The sequence below is a fragment of the Taudactylus pleione genome, unplaced genomic scaffold (assembly GCF_031769625.1).
Source record: "Taudactylus pleione unplaced genomic scaffold, aTauple2 ptg000123l, whole genome shotgun sequence".
Lineage (NCBI taxonomy): Eukaryota > Metazoa > Chordata > Amphibia > Anura > Myobatrachidae > Taudactylus > Taudactylus pleione.
The window spans coordinates 214,735-238,484 of NW_028284525.1; the positions used below are offsets into that span (position 1 = coordinate 214,735).

Here is a 23,750-nt window from a genome sequence, read left to right on the forward strand (position 1 = left end):
TTATCTGACCATTACTCAGTGTATGTACTGCTACAGTATATGAGGTGTTACCTGACCATCCCTCAGTGTATGTGCTGCTACAGTATATGAGGTGTTACCTGACCATCCCTCAGTGTATGTGCTGCTACAGTATATGATGTGTTACCTGACCATCCCTCAGTGTATGTACTGCTACAGTATATGATGTGTTACCTGACCATCCCTCAGTGTATGTACTGCTACAGTATATGAGGTGTTACCTGACCATTCCTCAGTGTATGTACTGCTACAGTATATGAGGTGTTACCTGACCATCCCTCAGTGTATGTACTGCTACAGTATAATGAGGTGTTACCTGACCGTCCCTCAGTGTATGTACTGCTACAGTATAAGAGGAGTTACCTGACCGTCCCTCAGTGTATGTACTGCTACAGTATAATGAGGTGTTACCTGACAGTCCATCAGTATATGTACTGCTACAGTATATGACGTGTTACCTGACCGTCCCTCAGTGTATGTACTGCTACAGTATATGACGTGTTACCTGACCGTCCCTCAGTATATGTACTGCTACAGTATATGAGGTGTTACCTGACCATCCCTCAGTGTATGTACTGATACAGTATATGAGGAGTTACCTGACAATCCCTCAGTGTATGTACTGCTACAGTATATGAGGTTTTTCCTGACCATCCCTCAGTGTATGTACTGCTACAGTATATGATGTGTTACCTGACCATCCCTCAGTGTATGTACTGCTACAGTATATGAGGTGTTACCTGACCGTCCCTCAGTGTGCGTACTGCTACAGTATATGAGGTGTTACCTGACCGTCCCTCAGTGTGTGTACTGCTACAGTATATGAGGTGTTACCTGACCATCCCTCAGTGTATGTACTGCTACAGTATATGAGGTTTTACCTGACCATCCCTCAGTGTATGTACTGCTACAGTATATGAGGTGTTACCTGACCATCCCTCAGTGTATGTACTGCTACAGTATATGAGGTGTTACCTGACCGTCCCTCAGTGTATGTACTGCTACAGTATATGAGGTGTTACCTGACCGTCCCTCAGTGTATGTACTGCTACAGTATATGAGGTGTTCCCTGACCGTCCCTCAGTGTATGTACTGCTACAGTATATGAGGTGGATGTGCGCCGGACCATTTTTGCCGGATTTGGATTTGGTTCTAATTCGTCGTCCGGCTTTGGATTTGGATTTGCCAAACTGCGGTGACTGGCTTTGGATTTGGATTTGGATTTGGATTTTTTTACAAAAATTGACAAAAAAAGCTAAAATCACATAAATTGGTCTTTTTTTTCTTCCTAGAGTATTATTAACCTCAATAACATTAATTTCCAGTCAATTTAGACCATATCACAGCTTATAATATTGTTTTCAACATTATTGGCCAAAGGTTGCAGTGAGCTGACTGGTTACTAAGCGACAAAGCAGCGGCACAACGACACAGACACCACAGTATAAAGCACATCTATGACACATTGCCACACAGCAGTGGCAGAAATGAAAAGTAGTGCACCCACCCAGTGGGGTACGGCCAGCAGAGTCACAGTACTTGTTTACAAAGTGGGCTACGGCCCTAGGAGTCACAGTGCACAATCTTATTAGCATTACACCGCACATAGGGCCTGATTCACATTACACCATAAAGTAGTGTCTCTTATTTATGTTACGACACACAGTAGTGCCCCTTTTACACAATGCCCACAGTAGTGACCCTTTTACACAATGCCCACAGTAGCGGTGTCCCTTACACAATGTCCCCCAGCAGTGGTGCCCCCTATGCAGTCCCCTTAGTAGTACGGTCCACTATGCAGTGCCCCCAGTTGAATGCTCCCCAGTAGTATGCCCCCCATTAGCAGGCCCCCCCAGTAGTATGTCCCCCATTAGCAGGCCCCCCCAGTAGTATGCCCCCCATTAGCATGCCACCCAGTAGTATGCCCCCCCAGTAGTATGGCTCCCCCAGTAGTAGGCTGCCCCAGTAGCAGGCCCCCCCAGTAGTAGGCTGCTCCAGTAGTAGCCCCCCCTGTAGTATGGGCCCCCCCCCTGTAGTATGGCCACCCCTGTAGTAGGCCCCCCCAGTAGTATGGCCCCCCCCAGTAGCAGGCCCCTCAGTAGTATGGCCCCCCCAGTAGCAGACCCCCCCCAGTAGTATAGCCCCCCCCCAGTAGCAGGCCCCTCTGTAGTATGGCCCCCCAAGTAGTATAGCCCTGCCCAGTAGCAGACCCCCCCCAGTAGTGCAGACCCCCCCAGTAGTATAGCCCCCCCCAGTAGCAGGCCCCTCTGTAGTATGGCCCCCCAATAGTGCAGATCCCCCCCAGTAGTATGGCCCCCCCAGTAGCAGACCCCCCCCCAGTAGTATAGCCCCCCCCCAGTAGCAGGCCCCTCTGTAGTATGGCCCCCCCAGTAGTATTGCCTCCCCCAGTAGCAGACCCCCCGCCAGTAGTGCAGACCCCCCCCCAGTAGTATAGCCCCCCCAGTAGCAGGCCCCTCTGTAGTATGGCCCCCCCAGTAGTATAGCCCCCCCCCAGTAGCAGACCCCCCCAGTAGTGCAGACCCCCCCCCCAGTAGCGCCCCCGGACCTTTGACAAGTAAAAAAATAAAAAATAAAACTTACCTGTATCCCCGCTCCCGCGCCGTCCGCTCTGTCACACGCTGAGGAGGGAGCCGGAAGACGGAGCTCATGTGTGAGCTCCAGCCGGCTCCCTCCGTGCAGCAGCCAATGAGAGTCTGTGTGACTCTCATTGGCTGCTGTAACAAACACACAGCTGCCGCTGGCGGCTGTGTGTCTGTGTCTGTGTAGGGCAGAGCGCTATCACTGCGCTCTGCCCTACACGCGAGGAGACCTGATGTCGGACTCTCTAGTGAGAATCCGACATCAGGCGGCCGCCGTTCGGCCCCGAACGGGGATCCGAGTCAGGCGGTGAACACCCGAACAGGGTTCGGGTGGACTCGGATCCCCAATGTTCGGAGCGGTTCGGATTCCACAGAATCCGAACCGCTCATCTCTAGGTGTTACCTGACCGTCCCTCAGTGTATGTACTGCTACAGTATATGAGGTGTTACCTGACCGTCCCTCAGTGTATGTACTGCTACAGTATATGATGTGTTTCCTGACCGTCCCTCAGTGTATGTACTGCTACAGTATATGAGGTGTTACCTGACCATCCCTCAGTGTATGTGCTGCTACAGTATATGAGGTGTTACCTGACCATCCCTCAGTGTATGTACTGCTACAGTATATGAGGTGTTACCTGACCATCCCTCTGTGTATGTACTGCTACAGTATATGAGGCGTTACCTGACCATCCCTCAGTGTATGTGCTGCTACAGTATATGAGGTGTTACCTGACCGTCCCTCAGTGTATGTACTGCTACTGTATATGAGGTGTTACCTGACCATCCCTCAGTGTATGTACTGCTACAGTATAATGAGGTGTTACCTGACAATCCCTCAGTGTATGTACTGCTACAGTATATGAGGTGTTACCTGACCATCCCTCAGTGTATGTACTGCTACTGTATATGAGGTGTTACCTGACCATCCCTCAGTGTATGTACTGCTACAGTATAATGAGGTGTTACCTGACCATCCCTCAGTGTATGTACTGCTACTGTATAATGAGGTGTTACCTGACCATCCCTCAGTGTATGTACTGCTACAGTATATGAGGTGTTACCTGACCGTCCCTCAGTGTATGTACTGCTACAGTATATGAGGTGTTACCTGACCATCCCTCTGTGTATGTACTGCTACAGTATATGAGGTGTTACCTGACCATCCCTCTGTGTATGTACTGCTACAGTATATGAGGTGTTATCTGACCATCCCTCAGTGTATGTACTGCTACAGTATATGATGTGTTACCTGACTATTCCTCAGTGTGTGTACTGCTACAGTATAATGAGGTGTTTCCTGACCGTCCCTCACTGTATGTACTGCTACAGTATATGAGGTGTTACCTGACATCCCTCATTGTATGTACTGCTACAGTATATGAGGTGCTACCTGACCATCCCTCAGTGTATGTACTGCTACAGTATATGATGTGTTACCTGACCATCCCTCAGTGTATGTACTGCTACAGTATATGAGGTGCTACCTGACCATCCCTCAGTGTATGTACTGCTACAGTATATGATGTGTTACCTGACCATCCCTCAGTGTATGTACTGCTACAGTATATGAGGTGATACCTGACCGTCTCTCAGTGTATGTACTGCTACAGTATATGAGGTGTTACCTGATCATCCCTCAGTGTATGTACTGCTACAGTATAATGAGGTGTTACCTGACAATCCCTCAGTGTATGTACTGCTACAGTAAATGAGGTGGTACCTGACCATCCCTCAGTGTGTGTTCTGCTACAGTATATGATGTGTTTCCTGACCGTCCCTCAGTGTATGTACTGCTACAGTATATGAGGTGTTACCTGACCGTCCCTCAGTGTGTGTACTTCTACAAGATAAGAGATACTGAGCATTGTACCATGTTGCACCGTTATATATTAAAGATGAGAATAGATACTTAGTGTTGCAACATTGTATGTGTGTGTGTGTATATTATAAATGCACAACTGTGCCCTTATATTAAGGCTGAATCTAAAAAAAAGGAATTCTCCCATAGAGAACTCCCGAGGTGGGGAGGACACGTGGAGTTTAATGGACTACACCTCAAAAGCTATTAGAGGTACCAGGTTGAAATTTTGCACGGGCAGGTAGAACTGTTGCTCAGTGCTGTATACCAAATTTCAGGGCAAAAATAAAAAAAATGAGGATTCTCTATGGATTTTTTTGGGTGAAGGTATAACTCAGGGTAGAGGGCAAATTTAGACTTGGGGTTTGTTTTCTTAGGTAGCTATTGTTGCAGGGTATGTGCTTTTGGGGTTCAGGTAAATTATAAAGTTAGTTTTTAAACTATTACCTCAAGAATGTGCCATTATACAGATAGGAAGTTTTAACTTGTTGCGCAGCCTCATTTGGTGCCTTCACTGTGGCTTCACTTGGGTGCACCAAGATGGCTGTCATTTGCAGGTATTAGTGGCGCTGGGACCTGGCAATGGCAGTGGGCGGTAGCAGTGGTGGGGAACCGGCGGCCGTGCGGGCGTTGATGGCGGCCTTGGATCCAATCCTTGCCTGCCATTCTGTAGAATTCAGCAGTAGAGCCCATTTAAAAAAATGGCCATAGCGAGTTGGTGCCCACCAGGCCAACATGTCTGAAACCCTGGTAGGTTGGTGCCCACCTGACGAATACGCCAAAGCCCTGGGGTGGTAGCGGCCACATAAAAGTGCTTAAAATCCGCTGTCCCCCAGGCTTAGACGCCGAAGTCCTAGTGGGTTGGTGCCCACCAGGCAAAGACGCAGAAGCCCTGGGGTGGCGGCAGCCATGCAAAAGAGCTTAAAGACCACCATCACCAGGCAAAGATGCCAAAGCCCCCCAGGTGAAGATGCAGAGAAATACTGTATAATATTACAATATTAATGTGTATTGTGTTTATTTTAATATTTTCTTTGCAAGTGTACTATAGGTGACAGTGGGCCCTAATGCCCTGCATGCTGGTACTTGTGGTTCTCCAAGTACCAGCATGTAGGGGAGGCTTACTGGGACCTGTGGTTCACCTGCAAAGGACAATATTTACACTATACATAATCAACCTGGCACCCACCACCCAGGGGTGCTAGGGATAGCTCTGGGCTTTCAGCCTAGGCCTGGGGTGCCCTGGAGAGGGGGACCCCTTTAATGTGGGGTCCCCAGCTCCCCAGGGATCCCTGGCCCAGGCAGACTAGCGGTCAGGGTTAATGCTTCGGCTGGGGAGCCCGGTGAAAAAGTCCAGTGCTGGTTCTGGATAATACAGGGAGACCCTACTCATATTCCCCCCTGTATTTCCATGACCAAGACTGGGTCAAAGCCCAGTGCTGTTTTTTCAAAGTACGGGGGACCCCTACATCGTTTATCCCCCATATTTTGGCAGTTTGGGATGGTTCTGACTAGCCTGATGCTGGTTGTGGTTGATACGGGGGACCCCTACACTTTTTGTCCCCTGTATTTTCACAACCAGGACTGGCCATGAAAAGTCTGGGGTTGATTGTGCTTTAGTGGATGGTGGGTCACTTCACTCAATCAACCCAGCTCCCACCACCCATAGGTGCCGGAGATAGCCCTAGGCTATCAGCCTAGGCCTGGGGTTCCCTGGAGAGGAGGACTCCTTTATTGGGGGATCCCCAGCTCCCAAGAGATCCCCCTGGGCTGACTAGAGGTTAGGGGTAATGCTTTGGCCGGGGAACCTGGTGAAAGGACTCCCCTGGCTGTGGCATTACGCCCCTGCTAGAAAGGGTCTGGTGCTGGTATTGGTAAATACAGGGGAACCCTACTTAATTTTTTCCTCCTTTGTTTCTGAAACCAGGATCGGCTCAGAGCCCAGTCTTGGTTGTGCTAAATACAGGGAATCCCTATGTCTTTTGTCCCCTGTATTTTGACAACTAGAACTGGCTCTGAAAAGCCCGGTGCTGGTTGTGCTTTGGGGGGGAGGGGTGAATCTTTTTTTTATTTTACACATTACATTTTTGACATCAATGCATAGATGGATCTCACTGGTGCGTACATGCATCTGTGACTTACTGATTTTATTTTCTTAGGTGCATGCCCAGTACCGGTGAGCTATCTGTTGCCCACTAAAGCCCCTGTGCACTGCCCTGCTGCTGCCACTGCTCCGCACACCCACTGCTGCCGCTACCCCACATGCCTACAGCCCGTCCCTGCAGCTGTCTCTCACTCTGCACCTCCCAAACCACCTCCTGTGTGCCGGGCCCTCTTCCACCTGCGCTAGTGTACAATTTTTTTGCTCTTCTCCCCTGCAGGTGGCACGATTTGCTACTCCAAACCCTGAGAGTTAATAATTTTAAAAAAGCAATGAAATTCCAGAGACCAAAAACCTTACGGTTTCACATGTCCCATTAATGCTTCTTAGACATGATCTGAATTTTCACAAAACCTACAGAATTTCTGACACTCATGGATGCCTTAATGGACGTGTTCCTTGCGCAATAAGATACTGTATGGTATGCCATCACACCGTGTGTTTAACTGCAGATTCAGCACTCTCACAGAGTGAGATTGCTGTCACTCACAAAATGGTGGAGCTGCTAATTCACACAATTGTGTGCTCATTGGAATACACACATGCAATCTGTAGTTAACCACAGGGTGTAATGGCATACCATATCTGTATTGCGCAAGGAACACGTCCATTAAGGCATCAGCCTTAATGATCGAAATTTCATTGCTTTTTTAAGTTTGAGTGGCAGAAATTCAATAGGTTTTGTGAAAATTCAGATCATGTCTAAGAAGCCTTAATGAGACATGTGAAACCGTAAGTTTTTCAGAGCGCCATCCACCGTTTTGCAAGTTTTGACATAAGAGAACTGGCACCTGAGTTTGTTGCTATACAGTGGGGTTGAGGGCCGGGTAAAAGACTATTATTATTATTATTATTATTATAATATTATATACAGGTTGAGTCTCCCATATCCAAAATGCTAGGGACCAGGGGTATTTTGGATATCGGAATATTCTGTATTTTGGACTATTTGCATAACATAATGAAATATATTGGGAAAGGGCCCCAAATCTAAATAAAGAATGCATTTATGTTTCATATACACCTTATACACACAGCCTGAAGATAATGTTATACATTTTTTTAAATAATTTTGTGCCGCCTCAGGAAGCAAGTCCAACCCCCGTGGTTACCATAGTAACCTAAACAACAAAAAGACCTGTGATATGTTAAAAGACAATATACTGTATACCTACATAGATTAACAGAGACTGTTTCACTAACACATAATTGAGAACATCTATATCTACACTATGTCTGACCAGATACTAAAGAAACTTTCAATATAACATAAATATAATGAAGCCAGGAAGCTAAATACATAACCCAACGGCCTGATCTATATATAAAAGCATCACACAGGTAACATTGGAGTCCTAATGACTCATTGCGCCCTTTAGGGGGTAGAGTGTTGAGTTTACTAATCCATCTGCATTCTAGTTGTCATAGTTGTCGAGGCCTAATACCCCCCTCCCTAATATTGCACGACTGCACGATTACAAGGTCATAATCGTGCAGTCGTTTTCATGTCTTTAAGTGGATGGGCACCTTCAAAGATACCACAAATCTGTTAATCAAATTGCGTGACCTAGGTGCCATACCTGTGGCTGCCCTTCTATGCAGTGCTGATGTCACCAGCTTGTATATCTGCATCTCGCATAGTGAGGGGCATCAGGGCAGTCGTGGCACTTATTGAAGGTTACCCCTTATATAAGGGGCCACCAATATCGTTATTTGTCAAATTGTTGCAGCTAGTAATGACCAGAACTTATTTTGTTTATAATCAATTATTTCTCCAGATAGCTGGTTCTGCAATGGGGTCCAATGTGGCCCCATCGTACGCTAATGCTTACATGTGTATGGTGGAGAAATGTTTATTTTTTTGATAAGCCAGTAATTTCTCATAGTCTTGTTCTATATTCTCGATTTATAGATGACTTACTACGTATTTTGTCATCCCCAGAGGAGGACCTCAAACAGCTCTTTGCAACACATAATGTTACGGGTCACCCGGTGTGCTTTACGTATACTATCAGCACAGATAGGGTGCACTTTCTTGATGTCCTTATCAGTAAAACTGAGGATCAATTGAAAACGTCCCTGTTTGTAAAGGAAACTGACAGAAATACAATCCTTAAATACGATCGTTTTCACCCATTGCCATTGGAAAGATTTGCCTTTTTCTCAATTTTTGAGAGTGAGACGTATAGTCATTGATCCACAAAAGCATTTAGTACAAATAGATAAGATGGTTGACAAATTCACTATTAGGGGGTACCCAAGATATGTGTTAATGAACATGAAAGATCAAGTTCTAAGGTTTCCCAGGGATCAGATGTTTAGCTCTGTCTGGCGCAAACGAGCCCTTACCCAGCCGGTTATTCCTTGGGTCAATAAATTCAATACTAACAGTACGCATACTACTAAAATTGTGAAGAAATTAAGGCCATTTGTCAACTCAGACGTTGATCTACCACAGTTACATAATTCCAGAGTCATGCCATGTTACACCAGAGGGCATAACCTCCACGATAGGCTGGTTAAATTAGATGTGGCTAAACTGAAGGGCAATAATAGACCTAGCCATTTTCTGACCCAGAGAAATGGGTACCACCGCTGCTTGGGGTGTGTTACATGTGGAGCGGTTATCTTAGGTGATACCTTTACACATCCCTACACTGGTAAGAAATTCTTCATTAGGCAACCAGTCACCTATATGACCACCTTTGTTATTTAGCTCCTGTCTTGCACATGTGGGTTGTTCTATGTGGGCAAGACAGAGAAGCAGTTTAAGGAGAGGATGGCTCTCCACAGATCCACCATCCAAGCCGCTTTACTCACTGGTTCAAGTGAACAACCAGTAGCAGGCCATTGCATATTAGCTAAGCATGGAGTACAAGATATTCATTCTAGAATAATTGATCACATACCCCCGAGTATTAGGGAGGGGGGTATTAGGCCTCGACAACTATGACAACTAGAATGCAGATGGATTAGTCAACTCAACACTCTAACCCCCTAAAGGGCGCAATGAGTCATTAGGACTCCAATGTTACCTGTGCGATACTTTTATATCTAGATCAGGCCGTTGGGTTATGTATTTAGCTTCCTGGCTTCATTATATTTATGTTATTATTGAAAGTTTCTTTAGTAACTGGTCAGACATAGTGTAGATATAGATGTTCTCAATTATGTGTTAGTGAAACAGTCTCTGTTAATGTATGTAGGTATACAGTATATTGTCTTTTAACATATCACAGGTTTTTTTGTTTAGGTTACTATGGAAACCACGGAGGTTGGACTTGGCTTGCTTCCTGAGGCGGTGCGGCACCATGACGTTACCGGCACGGTGACGCCTGAGAGCATTGGTGCGCGTTGCCAAGGATTGTCAGTGGGCAGTGGCGCCTCAGGTAAGTAACCGATGGGGGGGTGATTGTCTATGATTTAAGGTATATATAACAGTACAATATACACTGTCTGTGTATTTCTGATGATGGGCATCTGCCCGAAACATTGAATTAAACTTCCAACACTTTTTGGTATTTTTCCAGGATGCCTGGAATGCCGCTATTTCTTTTTTGTGTGGAGTGGGTTGTTAGCCTATGGATGGCATCTGCGCATTTACATCTCTACTACCATTGAGTGCTGGGGACATCGCTCTGTATATATTGTGACAAGGTCACTGGCATCATAGTGGAAGGCAGGTATATTTGTGTTAGGAGCTTTTTGTGTTATTAGCTTCACAGGAGGCAAATTAGGGTTTTCAGCTATGTGACTGTTTTTAGTGCTGTGAGGCTGATCATTACAGGGAGACACTGCCTGGGGAAAGGACAGTCTTTCGTGTCTCTGTGTGACTGTTTTTAGTGCTGTGAGGCTGATCATTACAGGGAGACACTGCCTGGGGAGAGGACAGTCTTTTGTGTCTCTGTGTGACTTTTTAGTGCTGTGAGGCTGAGCATTACAGGGAGACACTGTCTGGGGAAAGGACAGACTTTCGTGTCTCTGTGTGACTGTTTTTAGTGCTGTGAGGCTGATCATTACAGGGAGACACTGTCTGGGGAGAGGACAGTCTTTCGTGTCTCTGTGTGACTTTTTAGTGCTGTGAGGCTGAGCATTACAGGGAGACACTGTCTGGGGAAAGGACAGACTTTCGTGTCTCTGTGTGACTGTTTTTAGTGCTGTGAGGCTGATCATTACAGGGAGACACTGCCTGGGGAAAGGACAGACTTTCATGTCTCTCTGTGTGACTGTTTTTAGTGCTGTGAGGCTGATCATTACAGGGAGACACTGCCTGGAGAAAGGACAGTCTTTCATGTCTCTGTGTGACTGTTTTTAGTGCTGTGAGGCTGATCATTACAGGGAGACACTGCCTGGGGAAAGGACAGACTTTCGTGTCTCTGTGTGACTGTTTTTAGTGCTGTGAGGCTGATCATTACAGGGAGACACTGCCTGGGGAAAGGACAGACTTTCATGTCTCTCTGTGTGACTGTTTTTAGTGCTGTGAGGCTGATCATTACAGGGAGACACTGCCTGGAGAAAGGACAGTCTTTCATGTCTCTGTGTGACTGTTTTTAGTGCTGTGAGGCTGATCATTACAGGGAGACACTGCCTGGAGAAAGGACAGTCTTTCATGTCTCTGTGTGACTGTTTTTAGTGCTGTGAGGCTGATCATTACAGGGAGACACTGCCTGGGGAGAGGACAGTCTTTTGTGTCTGTGTGTGGCTGTTAGTGCTGTGAGGCTGATCATTACAGGGAGACACTGCCTGGGGAAAGGACAGTCTTTCGTGTCTGTGTGAGAATCAGGTTGATGGAAGCAGGTAAATTAAACCTGAAAATACCCTTCTAATACTTTGTTTATTAGTGAACTAGGAGCACTTTTGTATAGTTAGTGCCAGACGGCAAGGTGTTTATTACTGTTTATCTTGTCTGTTTGCCTAATAAAACTGGCGGAGACCAGTTGCACCAGACCAGGTATGTGTATATATATGTATATATATATATATATATGTATATATATATATATATATATCTATATACACAGGATAAGAGATACTGAGCCTTGTACCACGTTGCACCATTGTGTATATACTAAGGATCATAAGAGATACTTAGTGCACCGTTTTATGGGTGTGCGTGTATATTAGGGATGTGCGCCGACTCCCATGTTTTGAATTTGTATCTTCTTTGTGTTTTGTATCTGGATTTGGTTTTGGCAAACCACCCTTAAGTGTTTTGGTTTTGGATCTGTATTTTTTTCTAAAATATCATAAAAACAGCTGAAATCACATAATTTGGGCCTGTTTTTGTTCCTACAGTATTATTAGCCTCAACAACATTTATTTCCAGTCAATTTTGACCACCTCACAGCTCACAGTATTATTTTAATCTAGTTTAGGCCAAAAGGTTGCATCCAGCTAGCTGGCTGACTTAGCTAAGCGACAGCAGTGGGTGGCACGAACATGTGGAAGTTCAGCTGCCAACATGGCACAGAGTGGCACTGCAGTGGTAGACAGGATGGCAGTTTAATAAATGATATGACCCCTAGGAAGTTTAAAAACCAAAAGAGACAAACCTAAAAACAATTTTAAGAAAATGTGGCGCATGCAATGGAATGTAAATTAACTGGAAAAGTATACCCAAAAAATCTATCAATGAATAAATAAACAAATAAATAAATACTGTGTGAGTGACCTATGCAAATATATAAAATGCAAGTTTAGTATGCATAATCCAAATGTTATAAGAAACACAATTACATGGTTATGTACATAGTATTCAGAAGAAATACTGTAAAATGGGTAATATAAAACACCAGAGATAAGGACCCATCTATCTTTTGCAAAAGTGTTTGTAAATAGTAGAGATGTGCGCCGACCCTCGTGTTTTTGGTTTTGGATCTGGATCTCCGCTGGTTTTGGATCTGGATTGATTTGCCAAAACATCACCTCCATGTTTTGGTTTTGCATCTGGATTTTTTCTTAAAAAATCATAAAAACAGCTAAAATCACATAAAATGGGCCTGTTTTTGTTCCTACAGTATTATCAAACTCAATAACATTTATTTCCACTCTTTTCCAGTCAATTTTGACCACCTCACAGCTCACTATATTGATTTTTTCATCTAGTTAAGGCCAAATGGTTGCATCCAGCTAGCTGGCTCAAAACTGAGTGATAAATAGAGTTGAGGAATTTGCAAAGATGATGGTTGGGGTACCCCTTGAGGATTGAAGAATTGACAGTTGATAGTTGGCGCAGCCACTGGCTGAAGTAAGAAGAGTTGATACTTGATAATTGGTGCAGCCCCTGGCTGAAGAATTGATAAATGGTGCAGCCCCTGGCTGAAGACTTGATAGTTGATTAGTTAATTGTTGATGCAGCCTCCGGGCTGAGTAATACAGGAATACAGAGCTATTATTAGGAAGGAACCAGTCCTGCAACAGTCTTGAGGGATGGAACTCTTGGCAAGTTGCGGCCATTACAGCCTTGAGGGCTGGTGAGGAGTGACGACAGGTGGCCTTTGGGCCGTGAAGCAGGATGCGGCCTTTGGGCTGTGAAGCAGCCTTGAGATCTGAGAACCCTTGGCTGAATGTCACTGTTGAGCGACTTGTGCCGTTGGGTTGACACAACAAGCAGCAATTTGTTCAGACTTTTCTATAAAACAAATGAAAGGGGCAGCAGGAGATGCTGTCTGTGGCCATTACAATTTCTGGACATTCATAAACCATAATATTAAATGTCAGGCAGCAATGCCCCAACCAGCACATAATGCAAAGGAAAAAGGAGCAAGATGGAATTGTCCTTGGGCTCTCCCACCCACCCTTACATTGTATATATGAAACAGGACATTCACAGTATAACAAACCAATCACTTCAGCGACAGGGATTGCCACTTGTGGCTGAAATGATTGGTTTGTTTGGACCCCCCACAAAACAAGCTGCCAATGCGCAGTGGACATTGGTGGCAATGATCCCATACACAAACTGGCTTTACTATACATTAGATTAGATGTCATCACCGTCATCCCCATCAGTGTGTACATCCTCCTCTTCTTCACACAATATTAATTCCTCCCCACTGGAATCCACCATTATAGACACTTTTATATTTTTTGGACGTAAGTGCTGGTAGAGGTCTTCCTCGTGGAATTTGTAATTCATTTTGATGAACATCACCTTTTCCACATTTTGGGGAAGTAACCTCCTACGACGATCACTGACAAGGTTCCCGGCTGCGCTGAAAACTGTTTCAGAGTACAAACTGGAGGGTGGGCAACTTAAGTACAGCAAAGCCAGTTTGTGTAAGGGACTCCAAATTGCCTCTTATGCCTGCCTGTTACTCCTCTAGCAATTGCTAGGACCGAGATGGAGGTGTTGGAGATACGTGGCACATTGAAGAACAGACACAAGAAGTATGGGTAAATCATGGCAGTTTACTAAATAAAGGATATGATGCATCAGTGAAAACACAACATGTCATTGGTGCAATAAGGAGCTGAAACCATAGGACAGTAAATAGAATATACTGTAGGTTTACAGTCCAAACTAAAGTTGTTAAATGGCCAGGAGGCCTAGTAGACAGCAATGCTTGAAACGTGGTGAAGCAGTTTTGCTGGATGGCCTGGAGGGCCTAGCAGAAAGCGATGCTTGAAACCTGGTGTAGAAGCAGGATTGCTGGATGGCCTGAAGGGCCTAGTAGACAGCGATGCTTGAAACTTGGTGTTGAAGCAGGATTGCTGTATGGCCTGGAGGGCCTAGTAGACAGCGGTGCTTGAAACGTGATGTTGAAGCAGGATTGCTGTATTGCCTGGAGGGCCTAGTAGACAGCGTTGCTTGAAACGTGGTTTAGAAGCTGGATAGCTGTATAGCCTGGAGGGCTCTGTAGACAGCAATGCTTGAACCGTGGTATAGAAGCAGGATAGCTGTATGGCCTGGAGGGCCTAGTAGACAGCGTTGCTTGAAACATGATTTAGAAGCTGGATAGCTGTATAGCCTGGAGGGCTCAGTAGACAGCGATGCTTGAACCGTGGTATAGAAGCAGGATAGCTGTATGGCCTGGAGGGCTCAGTAGACAGCGATGCTTGAACCATAGTATAGAAGCAGGATAGCTGTATGGCCTGGAGGGCTCTGTAGACAGCGATGCTTGAACCGTGGTATAGAAGCAGGATAGCTGTATGGCCTGGAGGATCTGTAGACAGCGATGCTTGAACCGTGGTATAGAAGCAGGATAGCTGTATGGCCTGGAAGCTCAGTAGGCAGAGTTGCTTGAACCATGGTATAGAAGCAGGATAGCTGTATGGCCTGGTGGGTCCTGGAGACAGCGTTGCTTGGACCCAGGGTACTTGGGTCACTTAGAAGCCGGTGAGCAGAATACACACAGCACGTACAAATTATAGCTGGAAGTCTGGATGCACAGAGAGCAGGTGCATAACCAAATGTTCCACATGAAAACTCTATAGCCGACAGGGCGGCGACAGTCTAGGAACTCAAATAGGATCAGCTGCCAATCAGGCAACACTAGGAGGAAACATGTGAAATCCTCTGACGTCTGGGTCTCCTAGCAACCGGCAACCTAGAAGCATGGTCAAGAGCAGGAGGAATACTGGCAGGAGACAAGTCCTGGACTGGACTTGTAACACTGCCGGTATTGAAAGGGACTGAGTGACATGCCTATTTGGATGCTATCCCTAAATAATCATCCACCATTCTCTGGTGACCATATCAGACAAAGTCACAATAGACATGTCACTAATTGTAGACAGTTCTTTCAGACCCAACCTGATATCATTAGGTTTTGCTGACGGATCTGCATTACCAGCAGTGGGTCTCTTAAGAAATTAAGTTTTTTCCTGGCAGTTGCAGAAATTGAAGGAGGAGATGCTGCCGTGTCACGTGCCACTTGAGCTGAACATTTTTTCACCAACCTCTCTTTGCATCTCTTCAGATTTAAGTTCGTTGAGAAGAAAGACACAATGTATGACTTAAACCATCTGATTTCAAGAGATTGACAACTCTTGGATCCTGGTGAAGTGAATGAAGGGCTTGATCTACAAGTCCGACATACTAAGTGGATTCGCTCTGTTTCAGCTCCTCCTTCAGTTTCTCCAGCTACTTTTGCAAAAGTCTGATTAAGGGAATGACCTGACACAAGCTGGCAGTGTCTGAACTAACTTCACATGTGGCAAGTTCAAATGGTTTGAGAACCTTGCACAACATGGAAATTATTCTCCACTGTGCTTGACTAAGGTGCATTCCCACTCCTTACCCTATGTCATAGGCCATTGTGTAGCCTTGGATGGCCTTTTGCTGCTCCTCCATCCGCTGAAGCTTATAGAGGGTAGAATTCCACCTAGTTACTACCTCTTGCTTCAGATCATGGCAGGGCAAATTCAACAGTACTTGCTGGTGCTGCAATCTTTGACATGCAGTTGCTGAATGTCGAAAATTTCCCAAAATTTTCCAGGCCACTGAGAGCATCTCCTGCACGTCCCTGTTTTTTTTTTTTTTTTTAATTTTGCACCAAATTAATTGTGTGAGCAAAACATGGGACGCATTTTATTTTAACCAAATCTAATGCTCTCACAATATTGGTGGCATTGTCAGAAATCACAAATCCCAAGGAGAGTCCAAGTGGGGTAAGTCATTTTGCAATGATTTCCATGAGTTTTTCTAAGAGGTTCTCAGCGGTATGCCTCTTAGTGAAACCGGTGATACACAGAGTAGCTGCCTCTGAATGAGCTGGTATTTGTCAGATGCTGCTGTTGCTTTTTGCATTGTTGGAGACAATACACCTCCCCAGTGGGCTGTCAGTCATGTAATCTTTAATTTGCCCTGTTCCACTTGTCCACATATCTGTGGTTAAGTAGACAAATGGACAGTAGGTACAACGGCATTTCAGAGGACACTAATAAGGTTTTTTTTTTTAATCTCCTTATACAGACTGGGACTTGCAATTCTAGTGAAGTGGAATATAGAAGGGACATGGTAGCGGAGACACATGACCTCAATTAACTCTCTAAAACCCTCTGCATTGGATGCACATCTAATACCAGCATACTGTAGCTGTTATGTCAATAGTAATCCGCTGTGCAACTGGGTGACTGCTGTCATACTTGTTCCTACTTACAAAGGATTGTTTGACAGTCAATTGTTTTGTTAAACTAATAAAAGTAGTCTTTTTCCTGCTCCCCTTCTGGGATAAAGATCCCCTCACAGCAGCAACAGCAACAGGAGTACCACTCAAGGATCCTTCTGAGGAATCATGGCTAAGAGAGGAGTCAGTCATGCTTATGAAATTGGATGCAGCAGGACTACTTCCTATCACAATTGAGGATGTTGATGATGCAGGTGTTAGCGGTGGAGATTGCAGGTGCTTGGATCTAACAGAGAGAAGTGAGTAGCTAGGTGATGCTGAAATGATTGTTACATTTTAAGCCAAAGATTCTGAATTTTGCAATCGCTTTGGAATTTGATGAATGCGCTGCAAGTAACATAACAGGAAGGAGGTTCCTAGATGGTTAAGGTCCTTACCTCTACTCACTCTTGTTTTGCAAATGTTACAAATGGCTTGACAATTGTTGTCCAGATTTGGGTGGAAATAATTTCACACATGAGAGGTGGATTTTTTTTCATTAACACTGTAAAACATTGCTTGTTTGATTTTACATGCCCTGACTTAAGCCCTTGGGCATCGGCCATTGTAGATGACATTGACGGCCTTGTATCATCATCATGACTGCTGGCAGCAGCTGCAGCACTAGTATGTGGTTCCTGCTCTCCTCTCATTTGATCGTCCCCCATATCAACAAATTTACACTGCGGAGTGACCGGCAGTGTCGCCCAACAAATTTTTTTTTTCACACAAGGGAAAAGTATCCCTGGATGAGGCAGCAGCCACTTGATTAACAACACAGCACCCTTTTATGGACAACAAATCATCACTGCTGAGTGCGGTTGGACCACCTGCAGAGTCACAAATATGTGGATGATAAACTGCGGTCTGGTTGGCAGTGTCACCGAACAATAATAGCGCAGCTACAGTAGCACACAAACAAAAAAATCAAACAGATCTTTTTTTGTGTGGAATGATAATTTTATTTAACTTTTATTTATTAACACTGGGGCAGAGCACCCCTGGATGACACAGCCACCTTTATGTACTGCAGCCCCAGGTCCTTGATGGACAGGACAACACAGCAGCCCCCCTTTATGTACTGCAGCCCCAGGTCCTTGATGGACAGGACAACACAGCAGCCCCCCTTTATGTACTACTGCCCCAGGTCCTTGATGGTCAGGACAACACAGCAGCCCCCCCTTTATGTACTGCAGCCTCAGCCCCTTTATGGAAAACACAGCAGCCCCCTTTATGTACTGCAGCCCCAGGTCCATGATGGACAGGACAACACAGCAGCCAACCCTTATGTACTGCAGCCCTAGGTCCTTGATGGACAGAACAACACAGCAGCCCCCCTTTATGTACCGCAGCCCCAGGTCCTTGACGGACAGGACAACACAGCAGCCCCCCTTTATGTACTGTAGCTCTAGGTCCTTGATGAACAGGACAACACAGCAGCCCCCCTTTATGTACTGCAGCCCCAGGTCCTTGATTGACAGTACAACACAGCAGCCCCCCTTATATACTGCGGCCCTAGGTCCTTGATGGACAGGAGAACACAGCAACCCCCATTTATGTACTGCAGGCCCAGGTCCTTGATGGATAGAACAACACAGCAGCCCCCCTTTATGTACTGCAGCCCCAGGTCCTTGATGGTCAGGACAACAGAGCAGCCCCCCTTTATGTACTGCAGCCTCAGCCCCTTTATGGACAACACAGCAGCCCCCCTTTATGTACTGCATCCCTAGGTCCTTGATGAACAGGACAACACAGCAGCCCCCCTTTATGTACTGCAGCCCCAGGTCCTTGATGGACAATACAGCAGCCCCCCTTTATGTACTGCAGCCCTAGGTCTTTAATGGACAGGACAACACAGCAACCCCCCTTTAGGTACTGCAGCCCCAGGTACTTGATGGACAGGACAACACAGCAACCCCCCTTTATATACTGCAGCCCCAGGTCCTAGATGGACAGGACAACACAGCAGCCCACCTTTATGTACTGCAGCCCCAGGTCCTTGATGGATAGGACAACACAGCAGCCCCCTTTATGTACTGCAGCTCCAGGTCCTTGATGGACAGGACAAGACAGCAGTCCCCCTTTATTGTACTGCAGCCCCAGGTCCATGATGGATAGGACAACACAGCAGCCCAACTTTATGTACTGCAGCTCCAGGTCCTTGATGGACAGGACAACACAGCAGCCCCCCTTTATGTACTGCAGCCCCAGGTCCATGATTGACAACACAGCAGCCCCGCTTTATGTACTGCAGACCCAGGTCCTTGATGGACAGGACAACACAGCAGCACCCCTTTATGTACTGCAGCTCTAGGTCCTTGATGGACAGAACAACACAGCAGCCCCCCTTTATGTACTGCAGCCTCAGCCCCTTTATGGACAACACAGCAGCCCCCCTTTATGTACTGCAGCTCCAGGTCCTTGATGGACAGGACAACACAGCAGCCCCCCTTTATGTACTGCAGCCCCAGGTCCTTGATGGACAACACAGCAGCCCCCTTTATGTACTGCAGCCCCAGGTCCTTGATGGATAGGACAACACAGCAGCCCCCCTTTATGTACTGCAGCTCTAGGTCCTTGATGGACAGGACAACACAGCAGCTGCCCTTTATGTACTGCAGCCCCAGGTCCTTGATGGACAACACAGCAGTCCCTCTTTATGTACTGCAGCCCCAGGTCCTTGATGGTCAGGACAACACAGCAGCCCCCCTTTATGTACTGCAGCCTCAGCCCTTTTATGGACAACACAGCAGCCCCCCTTTATGTACTGCAGCCCTAGGTCCTTGATGGACAGGACAACACAGCAGCCCCCCTTTATGTACTGCAGCCCCAGGTCCTTGATGGACAGGAAACACAGCAGCCTCCTTTATGTACTGCAGCCCCAGGTCCTTGATGGATAGGACAACACAGCAGCCCCCAATTATATACTGCAGCCCTAGGTCCTTGATGGACAGGACAACAAAGCAACCCCCCTTTATGTACTGCAGGTCCAGGTCCTTGATGGATAGGACAACACAGCAGCCCCCCTTTATGTACTGCAGCACCAGCTCCTTGATGGTCAGGACAGCACAGCAACCCCCCTTTATGTACTGCAGCCTCAGCCCCTTTATGGTCAACACAGCAGCCCACCTTTATGTACTGCAGACCCAGGTCCTTGATGGACAACACAGCAGCCCCCTTTATGTACTGCAGCCCCAGGCCCTTGATGGACAGGACAACACAGCAGCCCCCCTTTATGTACTGCAGCCCTAGGTGCTTGATGGACAGGACTATACAGCAGCCCCCTTTTATGTAATGCAGCCCCAGATCCTTGATGGACAGGACAACACAGCAGCCCCCCTTTATGTACTGCAGCCCCAGGACCTTGATGGATAGGACAACACAGCAGCCCCCTTTATATATTGCAGCTCCAGGTCCTTGATGGACAGGACAACACAGCAGCCCCCCTTTATGTACTGCAACCCCAGGTCCTTGATGGATAGGACAACACAGCAGCCCCCCTTTATATACTGCAGCTCCAAGTCCTTGAAGGACAGGACAACACAGCAGCCCCCCTTTATGTACTGCAGCCCCAGGTCCTTGATGGACAACACAGTAGCCCCCCTTTATGTACTGCAGACCCAGGTCCTTGATGGACAGGACAACACAGCAGCCCCCCTTTATGTACTGCAGCCCTAGGTCCTTGATGGACAGGACAACACAGCAGCCCCCCTTTATGTACTGCAGCCCCAGGTCCTTGATGGACAGGACAATACAGCAGCCTCCCTTTTATGTACTGCAGCCCTAGGTCCTTGATGGACAACACAGCATCCCCCCTTTATCTACTGCAGCCCTAGGTCCTTGATGGACAGGACAACAGAGCAGCCCTCCCTTATGTACTGCAGCCCCAGGTCCTTGATGGACAGGACAACACAGCAGCCCCCCTTTATGTACTGCAGCCTCAGCCCCTTTATGGACAACACAGCAGCCCCCTTTATGTACTGCAGCCCCAGGTCCTTGATGGATAGAACAACACAGCAGCCCCCCTTTATGTACTGCAGCCATAGGTCCATGTTGGACAGGACAGCACAGCAGCCCCCCTTTATGTACTGAAGCCCCAGGTCCTTGATGGACAGTACAACAGAGCAGCCCACCTTTATATACTGCAGCCCTAGGTCCTTGATGGACAGGACAACAGAGCAACCCCCCTTTATGTACTACAGGCCCAGGTCCATGATGGATAGGACAACACAGCAGCCCCCCTTTATGTACTGCAGCCCCAGGTCCTTGATGGTCAGGAAAAAAACAGCAGCCCCCCTTTATGTACAGCAGCCTCAGCCCCTTTATAGACAACACAGCAGCCCCCCTTTATGTACTGCAGCCCGAAGGTCCTTGATAGACAGGACAACAGAGCAGCCACCCTTTATGTACTGCAGCCCCAGGTCCTTGATGGTCTGGACAACACAGAAGCCCCCCTTTCTGTACTGCAGCCCTAGGTCCTTGATGGACAGGACAACACAGCAGCCCCCCCTTTATGTACTGCAGCCCTAGGTCCTTGATTAACAGGACAACACAGAGGACCCCTTTATGTACTGCTGCCCCAGGTCCTTGATGGACAACACAGCAGCCCCCCTTTATGTACTGAAGCCCCAGGTCCTTGATGGTCTGGACAACACAGAAGCCCCCCTTTCTGTACTGCAGCCCTAGGTCCTTGATGGACAGGACAACACAGCAGCCCCCCTTTATGTACTGCAGCCCTAGGTCCTTGATTAACAGGACAACACAGAGGACCCCTTTATGTACTGCAGCCCCAGGTCCTTGATGGACAACACAGCAGCCCCCCTTTATGTACTGAAGCCCCAGGTCCTTGATGGACAGGACAACACAGCAGCCCCCCTTTATGTACTGCAGCCCTAGGTCCTTGATGGACTGGCCAATACAGCAGCCCCCCTTTGTGTACTGCAGCCCCAGATCCTTGATGGACAGGACAACACAGCAACCCCCCTTTATGTACTGCAGCCCCAGGTCCTAGATGGACAGGACAACATAGCAGCCCTCTTTTATGTACTGCATTTCCAGGACCTTGATGGATAGGACAACACAGCAGCCCACTTTATGTACTGCAGCTCCAGGTCCTTGATGGACAGGGCAACACAGCAGCCCCCCTTTATGTACTTCAACCCCAGGTCCTTGATGGATAGGACATCACAGCAGCCCCCCTTTATATACTGCAGCTCCAGGTCCTTGATGGACAGGACAACACAGCAGCCCCCCTTTATGTACTGCAGCCCCAGGTCCTTGATGGACAACACAGTAGCCCCCCTTTATGTACTGCAGACCCAGGTCCTTGATGGACAGGACAACAGAGCAGCCCCCCTTTATGTACTGCAGCCCTAGGTCCTTGATGGACAGGACAACACAGCAGCCCCCCTATATGTACTGCAGCTACAGGTCCTTGATGGACAGGACAACACAGCAGCCCCCCTTTATGTACTGCAGCCCCAGGTCCTTGATGTACAACACAGCAGCCCCCCTTTATGTACTGCAGCCCCAGGTCCTTGAACGACAGGACAACACAGCAGCCTACCTTTATGTACTGCAGCCCTAGGTCCTTGATGGACAACACAGCAGCCCCCCTTTATCTACAGCAGCCCCAGGTCCTTGATGGACAGGACAACAGAGCAGCCCCACTTTATGTACTGCAGCCCCAGGTCCTTGATGGACAGGACAAGACAGCAGCCCCCATTTATGTACTGTAGCCCCAGCCTCTTTATGGGCAACACAGCAGCCACCCTTTATGTACTGCAGCCCTAATTCCTTGGACAGTACAACAGAGCAGCCCCCCTTTATGTACTGCAGCCCCAGGTCCTTGATGGACAGGACAACACAGCAGCCCCCCTTTATGTACTGCAGCCTTAGCCCCTTTATGGACAACACAGCAGCCCCCCTTTATGTACTGCAGCCCCAGGTCCTCGATGGATAGTACAACACAGCAGCCCCCCTTTATGTACTGCAGCCACAGGTCTTTGATGGTCAGGACATCACAGCAGCCCCCCTTTATGTACTGCAGCCTCAGCCCCTTTATGGACAACACAGCAGACCCCCTTTATGTACTGCAGCCCTAGGTCCTTGATGGACAACACAGCAGCCCCCTTTATGTACTGCAGCCCTAGGTCCTTGATGGACAACACAGCAGCCCCCTTTATGACCTGCAGCCTCAGCCCCTTTATGGACAACACAGCAGCCCCCCTTTAAGTACTGCAGCCCTAGGTCCTTGATGGACAACATAGCAGCCCCCTTTATGTACTGCAGCCTCAGCCCCTTTATGGACAACACAGCAGACCCCCTTTATTTACTGCAGCCCTAGGTCCTTGATGGACAGGACAACAGAGCAGCCCCCCTTTATGTGCTGCAGCCCCAGTTCCATGATGGATAGGACAACACAGCAGCCCCCCTTTATATACTGCAGCCTCAGCCCCTTTATGCACAACACAGCAGCCCCCCTTTATGTACTGCAGCCCTAGATCCTTGATGGACAACACAGCAGCCCCCTTTATGTACTGCAGCCCTAGGTCCTTGATGGACAACACAGCAGCCCCCCTTTATGTACTGCAGCCCCTGGTCCTTGATGGACAACACAGCAGCCCCCCTTTATGTACTGCAGCCCTAGGTCCTTGATGGACAGGACAACACAGCAGCCCCCCTTTATGTACTGCAGCCCCAGGTCCTTGATGGACAACACAGCAGCCCCCCTTTATGTACTGCAGCCCCAGGTCCTTGATGGACAGGACAACACAGCAACCCCCCTTTAAGTACTGCAGCCCCAGGTCCTTGAAGGACAGGAGAACACAGCAGCCACCTGGTATGTACTGCAGCCCTAGGTTCTTGATGGACAGGAGAACACAGCAGCCCCCCTTTATGTACTGCAGCTCCAGGTCATTGATGGACAGGACAACACAGCAGCTCCCCTTTATTTACTGCAGCCCCAGGTCCTTGATGGACAACACAGCAGCCCCCCTTTA

General features: G+C 47.5%; 1 protein-coding gene across 1 annotated transcript in view; it reads right to left on the reverse strand.

Annotated features, from left to right (window-relative positions):
* Window positions 1-23,750, reverse strand: part of LOC148523980 (ICOS ligand-like) — a 206,253-nt gene that overhangs the window by 165,088 nt on the left and 17,415 nt on the right. The gene's annotated exons all lie outside the window — the stretch shown is intronic.